Source organism: Anneissia japonica, unplaced genomic scaffold (genome assembly GCF_011630105.1).
Source record: "Anneissia japonica isolate Jap-2015-1 unplaced genomic scaffold, ASM1163010v1 scaffold172582_len1462937_cov174, whole genome shotgun sequence".
Taxonomy (NCBI): domain Eukaryota; kingdom Metazoa; phylum Echinodermata; class Crinoidea; order Comatulida; family Comatulidae; genus Anneissia; species Anneissia japonica.
This window is the reverse complement of record NW_022725666.1, coordinates 789,242-799,070: the sequence shown is the minus strand read 5'-3', so window position 1 is coordinate 799,070 and position 9,829 is coordinate 789,242. Positions and strand designations below refer to the sequence as shown.

General features: G+C 32.6%; 1 long non-coding RNA gene across 1 annotated transcript; it reads right to left on the bottom strand.

Annotated features, from left to right (window-relative positions):
* Nucleotides 1-6,461: 6,461 nt before the first annotated feature.
* On the bottom strand, nt 6,462-8,868 carry LOC117112844. Its single transcript, XR_004446094.1, has 2 exons — nt 8,637-8,868; nt 6,462-7,515 (listed from the first exon to the last, which is right to left on the bottom strand). It is a non-coding gene; the product is annotated as an uncharacterized LOC117112844 (long non-coding RNA).
* Nucleotides 8,869-9,829: the final 961 nt, after the last annotated feature.

Here is a 9,829-nt window from a genome sequence, read left to right as displayed (position 1 = left end):
TCACTATATATATATATATATATATATATATACATACATACATACATACATATATATATATATATATATACATATATATATATATACATATATTTCAAGTCATTTCCGGTTTTATGTTTTGGTTGAGGGGTCCTCGAAAGAATTGCTAGTTTAATAGATAAAGTAGCGCATATTGATGCAGCAATTCTTCACTTCTGGTTTAAGCTTATAAGCTTATTATAATAAGGATATGTTAGCTATTGAATTTTTTACAGTAAACATAGACATTAAGTAAGATGAGAAGAAATGCACAATTCCATTTTATATTTATTTTCAATCATTGAAATCAAGTTGTAATATATGTATACATTTTATATTTATATACTGTTGGCTTATGTACATCCGGCAAAAACCAATATACCTGATTTTAATCCTCAAAATGTTATATCGTATTATCTTACATGTTTATATTCTTCACAGCAAACGGGTTCCGGAACTTTATTAATAAGACAAAAATCAGTAAAAATACAATATTACTATCTATGAATAATTGGAAAGTTCTGTTGCACTTTCTGTCCGGACATTCTTTTCTGATAGTTGTGGCCTCTTTGTCTACATCACTGGAATAGAAAAATATTAAGATATAATTAAGAAACAGAGAAAGTATTTTAACGGATTATCATCAAAACATAATATGTATATGAATAAAAACAGTGGCAGATCCAGGAGTTTGAAATAGAGGGGCATTCTCAGATTTTAAATTTGAATGTAATTTTCTTTTTTTTCCTCCATTTTTTTAGAATTTTAAAAGATTTATGGGGTGGGGCAGGCTGGTTTTTACCCCCCCCCCCACCTTAAATCTGCCACTGAAAGATTAGTGATCACCCCAACCTCAACATTATTGTATTCAGTTATCGCAATGGACAATGCTGCTGATACAACGTAATAGTACTTCACAATTCTTATCATATCAGCATTATCATATTAGATATTAACAAAATTATTGTATCATATTACGGAATGATGGGAGGATTTTTAAATACATGGTATTGCGTAGGACTAGTAGATCGCAATAGCACAAACAAATTACATTAGCATTCTGATTGTCATGGGCCTGGGCAAATAAAATTTATAAAAAGTGTTCTATTCGATAGAAATGAAGATATAGATTCATAAATACAGTATTTCAAACAATAAACATAATTTTATAACTATATCTTCATACAAACATTTTTCATGATATAACATTTTTTGAATGATTGATTGAATTTATTCGATGCTTAACATGCACAAGCAAGATAACAAATGGATTGAGATCAAGAAAAGTAAAAATTACCGAGCATCAGGAACGCCCATTAGGCTGGGAATCCAGCCCATTTCCAATGATATCCAATTTATACGCTTTTCTGTCATGAGCAGAAATATAAAAAGTATTTCACATTTCGACTTTCTTTTGTAGGGGCGCCATGAGCTTTATTTCATTATTATTATTATTATCATTCTTATTTATTATTATAATTATTATTATTATTATTATTATTATTATTATTATTAGACCTATAGGCCTACTATTATTATTAGGCATATTATTACTATCATTAAGCCTATTATTATTATTATTATTATTATTATTATTATTATTATTATTATTATTATTATTATTATTATTATTATTATTATTATAAGCCTATATAAAATGCTCAACTGCTCTGTATATTTGAAAAGGGGAAGTGTGCAACCAGACCCGCCTAAATTATTTTAAAATTAATTCAAAAATGGAAGGAAAAATTAAAATTGTATTCATATTTAAGTCTTTTTCGGCCATCTAGAGCATGGACCATGGAGGTGACATAATCATAAACCCATATGTGAAAGTGCCCCCTGGATCCCCTCTATTTCAAATTTCTGGATCCGTCACTACCGTAGTAGCTTTATTTGATATCGATATTATGGAAGTACACATCCATATCAGTATTTTGTCGAGCTATAACAAATTTCGATTATTCAAGGTTAAAAGCTGTCTCTTATACACATCTTTTATTGTTGAGAATGGTTTTTGAGGGAGAGTTTATTCGAGGGAGGTGTTTATTCGAGGTAGGCATTTATTTATTTTTTTGTGTAAAATGGATACGTACTGTATATAGGCCTACTCAAACGCCCTTAATTCCATTGTAATTAAAATGTAATTCTACTGGAATAAAACATTAGTAGAAAGTATTGGGCAAAATAATAATGATAATGATAATGATGATGATGATGATGATGATGATGATGATGATGTTTATGATGATATTGATATGATGGTGGTGGTTATGATGATGTTGATGACGGTTGATAATTATGATGATGGCGATGGATGATGATAGCGGTGATGATAATGTCGATAATTATTATTAGGTTGATGATTGTAGGATAAGAATCGACTTAAAAAAACGACAACGGTGGAATCAATATAGACCTATAGGCTGTTATGTGACACAACGGTATTAATGGTCAAGCCGGCCCTAATTACTTGCAATCAAAATTCATCACCCTTTTAAAGTGAGACATGCATTTTTGTAAAGTATATGTGCTATTTCCTGGCAGAGGAGCCATTTTTTCAACCATGGTGTTGTACATGTCTCTGCCCCTAAGGGGTGCCATACGCAGCAAAAGTCCATGTTAAAATCAAAATGTCATTGCAAAATTCAATGTCTAATTTATCAAAACGTAAGCGTAATTTTCTCAAAATGTAGATCTAGTTTCCCAAAATGAAGTTCTAATTTTTCAAAACGTCGTTCAAATTTTCTAAAATGTAGTTTTATTTTATTTTTTTTAATGTAGCCTAACTCAAATTCAAAACGTAGGTCTGACTTAATCAAACGCCCTCTCCAAATTCTGTTCCAAAACGTAAATCAAAACCAGCCAAGCAAGCATACTATAGTAGGAGGCCTGGTCCTAGTCTGTGCCTATAATATAGTAAAATTCTGTATAAGTAGTCATATGATTACAAGTTTACATTGTACCAAGGTCGGTATTGACGATCGCATTTGTTTTTTGATTGAAAATAAAAAATAAATAAAATAAAAAACAACATAAATAAAATTAACTTAAGGATTTAAAAATATTCCAAACCTGTAAGCTTAAAAAAATAAATAAAATTAAAAAAAAAAATAAAGTTAACTTAAAACACATACAATGCAATAGGATATAAAGTTTGAGAAAATAATTGGTTTACTGTACTGCATTTTTAAAGGGCCATTCGTTTTCGGGTTGCTACAATCAGGAGTTACAATCGAGCCAACAAAGGAAAAGCACTATCTATTTCCTTGCATTCCAAAAAGGAGGATTTGGGATTGCTATTTAAAATTTGCTGGAGATTGAAAAATTAACTAACTACGTTGTTAGAGAACATAGAATGGAAAATGACTTTCGGACTGGTATAGGCCTACAGTAGCCCTATGTACTCTAGGTGTAAATAAATACAGAGAATAGGCCAAGTTTAGTGAGAACTAAACATGTTTTAATAATGTAGGGCCTATATACAATGCAAAGCAGATTGATCACAAAATCAGAAGCATGATCTCGAACATCAGAACCCAGCTTTATTTGTTTAAAACTGTCGGGGCCCCATTGAATGAAACTATAGTATTATTATAGTTTATAATATATATATTTTTAAACTGCAATGTCGTTGCCCCTCCCCATCCCACATCCAACAGCGTGACGCCACTGATTGTAACAACTCCTGATAGCAAGCAACCCCAAAACGAACGGCGCTTCAGAAAATACAGTCAAGTATACCAATTATTCTCGCAAACATCATATCCTATCGTGTTGTTTGTGTTTTAAGTTAACTTAATTTTTTTTATATTTTAAAATCCTTTAAGTTAAATTTATTTTTTTAAAGAAAAATAATTAAATGTTAATTTATCAAAATCAAAAACATGGTTATATCAGGGAGATGTTTATTTTTTACATCTCCCTGGTTATATATAAAAATCTGCATCAGGACATTTTTCAAAAATATCTACACAACTGAGTAAGGTATTTGTATTTCAAATCATGAAAATCACATTTAAGTTGAAGCATAGACTTATGAACAATATTAGGCCATTTTAATCGCTAGTTCCAGCTTCAACACGAACATCCAGAGAGTGAATGTTTACGTTCTGGAATACCATGTTTGCTAGACTCTTATTTTTTATTATTTTTCTCATTCTGGACAGCGCCACCAACGATAAAGTTAATTTAGAGACGGAATAATAAAAAAAAAAGAAATTGAGTATGGGACGCCAATTAAATTAGGTATGGCGCGCACTAAATGCAATAAAGAGTGAATCACCCAAAATTAGGGCCTGGAACCCAGGCTACATGTTTGCAAATGTGTTCTGTTCTTTAGTATTCAAGTTTTCGCTCCTCGTACGCTGGTCACTTAAATGCACGATGGAACTACTTGCTCGGCCCCACAGCCAACTGAACGGAGGGAGGAAGCAGTGTGACCCCTAAGCCACGATGATGCACTGAACCTAGCATAGCCATCCCGAGTGCCTGTCAGTTGAATGAGACTCCCTGTGCATCTCCCCTGCAGTCTGTTAATCGCCTAGTCCTGTCAAGTATCACCGCCAAGCGATCATCATATGATGCCGCAAGGCTAAGTACTCAACCTCGCCAAGGCTCGAGCCTTCGCCAAGGCCCGGGCCCAGACTCAGCGGAGGGTTACCGGCGTAACCGACAAGAAGCCTCGTCGACCCCGGAACCCGTCAGGGAGAGAGTCAGGTGACTATATTTTGCCCGAGATTAGAATATATTTGGTTCAATTGTACGTATGGTATTGGTGTTATTACCTGCAGAAGCAATCAACGAGGGTACATTATGCCTATTTATTGTATTATTGTACAGCGAAATTGCTTTTTTTGCCTTATTTTTAAAAATATTTTTTTTTTGTAATTTTAAAGAAAATTTAGTATTATTTTAAAGTACTTTATATTTCATATAAAAATTAAAATATATTATAAAATATGCAAAGGATGAATACATGTGTAGAGGGCGTTTCTATCTAAACCTCTAGCCAAATGAAGAGCGAGACTTCGAATAATAAATAAAAATCACTTTTTTAAAAGCAGCTGTAGGTGCCACAGGACGCAGAACTTTTACGTTTTTTGCAGAAAATTGGCCAAATTTTCACTTTTAAAGTTTTACTTTCAGAATCGACTGATTACTGTTACTTTTATGAGGATCCGAATCAGCTCGACCCTCCTTGAATCCACCACCGGGATCATAAGAAAATCTATGATTATGACACCTTTGGGTGGCCGGAAATGGCAATCGCAAATTTAATTTAACAATTATATAAAGTTCTAGTGAAAACTATAAAACGAAAGCATCACTGATGCAATAGCCCACTTGAGAATATAGCTGGCAATGCCAAGTGCTGTCGGTGGGTGGAGGTTGTGTGGAGTGTTGTTACATGTATTGAGCATTAAAAAGAAAAAAAATAACGTTTAAAGTTATAGTAGTTGTATGCATCAAGAAAGACCTTTTTTTATGTTCACTTAACAGTTAGGAAAGGTGTGATGTCGTGTACAGTGATATTAAAAGAAATATGGTTGTTGTAGGGGTTGTTGTGTACGTATTTTTTTTTTGAAATATTTTGTACTGTAATTATGGTATTCATCAGGTATACGTTCAGATATAAAATATATATATATACAATATAAAAAAATATAATGCTGACGTAATATGATTTTGATTATGATCAGACGATTTTATTGTGGAAGGCGCATTACAAATATCCCACCATTACCATTACCATTACATAAGAAACGTAGGATCGTAATAAAACAAAAGAGAGTAGCGTGGATAGGAAAGCTAAAACAATACCTTAAGGGCTTAGTTGATAATAATGAACTAGCCAATCAGAGAGAGTGGTACAGTAAGACATAGAACTAGGCCTATATGATAAACATAAATGGTATAATGGTATAAAATAAACAATTCTTTATTATTTTTCTAATGCGCCATTCCTATATGACGATGAGTATGATGAGGGTGATGATGATGATAATAATAATAATAATAATAATAATAATAATAATAATAATAATAATAATAACAATAATAACAATAATAATAATAATAATAATAATAATATTAATAATAATAATAGTAATAATAATAATAATAATAATAATAATAATAATAATAATGGCGGTGGTTATGATGATATTGATGACGATGATGATGATGATGATGATGATGATGATGATGATAAAATTTAAAATAATGATATTAAACGTAAGGATATTGATAATGGTAAGCAACCCGAGTTCTCTCTGAGTAAAAAGGTATTAAAACTGATATAAAGGCCTACACTAAATGTCTTCAATTCTACGTCTTAAATTTTTAGAAATAATTCATAATCTGATTATCTTCACACCGTTAGAGTATTATTATTTTTATGATTTTTTGTTATTTTCAAGTGAAATACATCTGTAAAGAAATCGCTGTGTTTACTTTAATAAGAACAGCTAACACACATTTAATAATATCTATTTACTAATACATAAGGTCTGATAACAAAATTCCTATTATAAGCTTCATTCTGTTTTTTCTGCTACATTTGTATGCCCTTCAAAATCACAATGCATAGTGAGGTAATTCAAATTCTCTTATTGTTATCATAATATAAGAATGTTTGGGGCGAATGCAGGATTTGGCGGTAGGGGGGGTGCGTGAGAATCCACACCACCTCAGCCCCACCCTGGTTGAGACAATTTTGAGAATATGGACCTCAAGATGCCCGGAAATTACACTCTCATAGTTTAAAAATCTAACCGGCATTATATCTTTAATGATAAAAATAATATAGTAAAAATACAATACAACAATTATTTTGTCTTAACACAATTTAGGTTGGTGTGGTCGCACCGTCTGCATCCCCACCCGCTACATCCGCCCTAGAACGCTTATTATAATAATAAGCATACGATTATTTAGCGCATAGGCCTACTACTTGACACTATATGAAATTTACAAATTGCATTTTAAAATTTATCTGATATTAGGAATGGTAATGCATTTTACGGATTAAAAAGTACGTATAGCTTAATTTTATAATTCATCTCAAGTACTAAACTGAATGGCAATGACAAGGTCTACTCTAATATCACTCTATATGTCTTCAATTTTCAGAAATATAAATAATGGTTAACTCATCGATTATGTTTATTAATTAAACTGCATTCTGACTATCTGCACACCATTATCGTTTGCATGCCGCTGGACGGTGGAGGAAACACTTGCATCTCGTCCAATGGCAAGGAAAGCTTTTCCGTATCCTCTAGCAGTGGTTGCCGCTTTAAGGACATGATCGTCTTTATCGATCTTCGGCGCAGACTTCGCTTCCCATACTTGGTTACCATTCACAACAAAGTCAGCAATTCTTCCATTCATTGGTACTTGTGACTGGACTCGTGAACTTCCGTATTTATCTCGTAAGTACTTGCCAACTTGTCCCTCAAATGAGTATCCATGATTCGCCATTATTTTGTGTTTCTGTAATAAACAACTGGGCCGCTAAGAAAAGTACAAAGACCCAGAAGGGACATGATAAAAAAAAGTAGGCCTATCATATACGTACGTATTATTATCACGTACGTACGTGATCAAGTACGTACATAATAGTAATACGTACGCACGTATTTGTAATACGTACGTACGTGATAATACATACGTACGTGAAAATATACGTACGCGTAGTAATACGATGTACAAATTAGTACGGTAATACGTGCGTGATAGTCAAGCACGTACGTATTACTATTACGTACGTACCTAATAGTAATACGTACGTACGTGATCATTATATTTTATCATTTCCCCTCTGGGTCTTCGTGGAAAAGGGTGCACTATGCTTACAGTATTTTATATCTTATCCAACGTACCAGGCACTCTAAACTGCAACGTACAGAAGAAAACAAATCTTGTATTGGCCACGTTTTGGGAAAATCCAAAAAAAAAAAAAAAAATGGGTAGGTGGGTAGAAAAAGTTCTTTTGCGTTTATGCCTAAAAAGTAGAAAATATACAAAAATACAACAGAGACAATAATTAAATCTATTGAAGAGCAACACGATCGCATAACCTGTCGAATTGCCTACCGTCGCAAGATAGGCCCATTCTTTCCTTTTTGGCTCATTAAGAATTTTTTTTTCGTTGTAATTCAAAATATATAAATAAATAAAATGCCAACCCTCAATTTCGAATATTTTGGGTCGGTCGGGCGTGGCCAACACAATATTATTTTTTAATTTTACCTAAATGTGTTGTGGAGAGGCAATGATCCAGCTAGAAATAATTGATACCAGTAACATAACAAAATAATTTTTAATAAGATTCCACAAAACCGCAATAGATAAATAAATGAATTTGACATGTTTACACGTCAAAAAAAAAAAAAAAAAAAAAAAAAAAAAAAAGAGAACAAAAAAAAAAAACAGAAATATCCACATGGGCACAAAAGTTACAAACAAAATTTTGGTAAAATTTTAGGACAAAAATCTGCGTTTAATGAAAGGTACTTCCATTAATTTAGGAAGCAATAAAAAAAAAATCAGTTTGCTGAATGTACCAATTATTTGATGAAACGTTAGAGGTATTACAGTCAATCAATACATACCTTTGAAATCTTTGTCCTGGAAGCTATGAGCAAAAAAGATACTTGATGTTAACTAGATTACTGTAAGCCTACTAATTCGATTGGATTCCGTTGCTATTCGGACTTGTTAGTCTTCACGACAACAAAATAATTATATGTAGTCTTGGGTCGACACAAACCAAACTAATAAAATAATTATTATCTTCAATAGTTCTTATATGTCTGTGTAGGGAAGTCCTGATTGGGTAACATCACAACATAGGCCTACGTGCCTTTCGGACGAACTCGGTTTTTCCAAAACGATATCATTTTGGAAAAACCCAGTATCACATTAATATCATCTAGTGTAAATTTGAACTTGTCATCAAGTATGAAGCTCTTGATCAATAGAGCTTCTCCCTGCACATATAAAGCAATATTTGTAACAATGAGACAATAAGATACCGTGCCTTTAGGCACATAATACTGCCTATTCATAATTATTAACAAATATATCAACGGTGAATAGGAGAAAATATACTGTACAAAATATTCGTTTCCTGATAAATCCAACGAGGACACATTTTCGAACAACTGATGCATGGTTTAATTCTTTACTGGGGGCACTTTTGTCTTTTTCATACAGTTAATATAGAACTTTTTCTTTAATAGGTTATGGCTGATATGATCTTTACATCATTGTTCATTTAGCACTGTTTCTGTCATTATTTGATTAGTTACACCACAATGCTACGCAGCAACATTGATTCTATATGTTACTTCATTATAATACAGATATGACTTCTAGAGTATTCTCTGGCAACAGTATATCATTTGTTTGAAGAAGTGTCCTGGTTGGGTTGTATCTGCGATATACCAGGGGCCCCTTGTGGTAAATATGTATGGCACTCACCTCGACAGCAAGAAATCACTTTTCACAGTGCTTGTACTTTACATAAATGTAAATATGGAAAAAAAATTTTGGCCGTCATCTTGATATCCAATATAGCAGCCATCTTGAAATTCAATATGGCGGCCTTCTGACATAGTTTCTGATATCTGCATGATACTCCCGGATATCGAAAACACGAGTAGAGATCTTTGAACTTTTCTAGGTGTTGTAGATATGACGATATTTACAACATTATCAATAATTTTGGCGGCCATCTTGAAATCAAGTATGGCAGCAATCTTGAAATTCAATGATGGCATTCTGACATAATTTCAGATGGCTG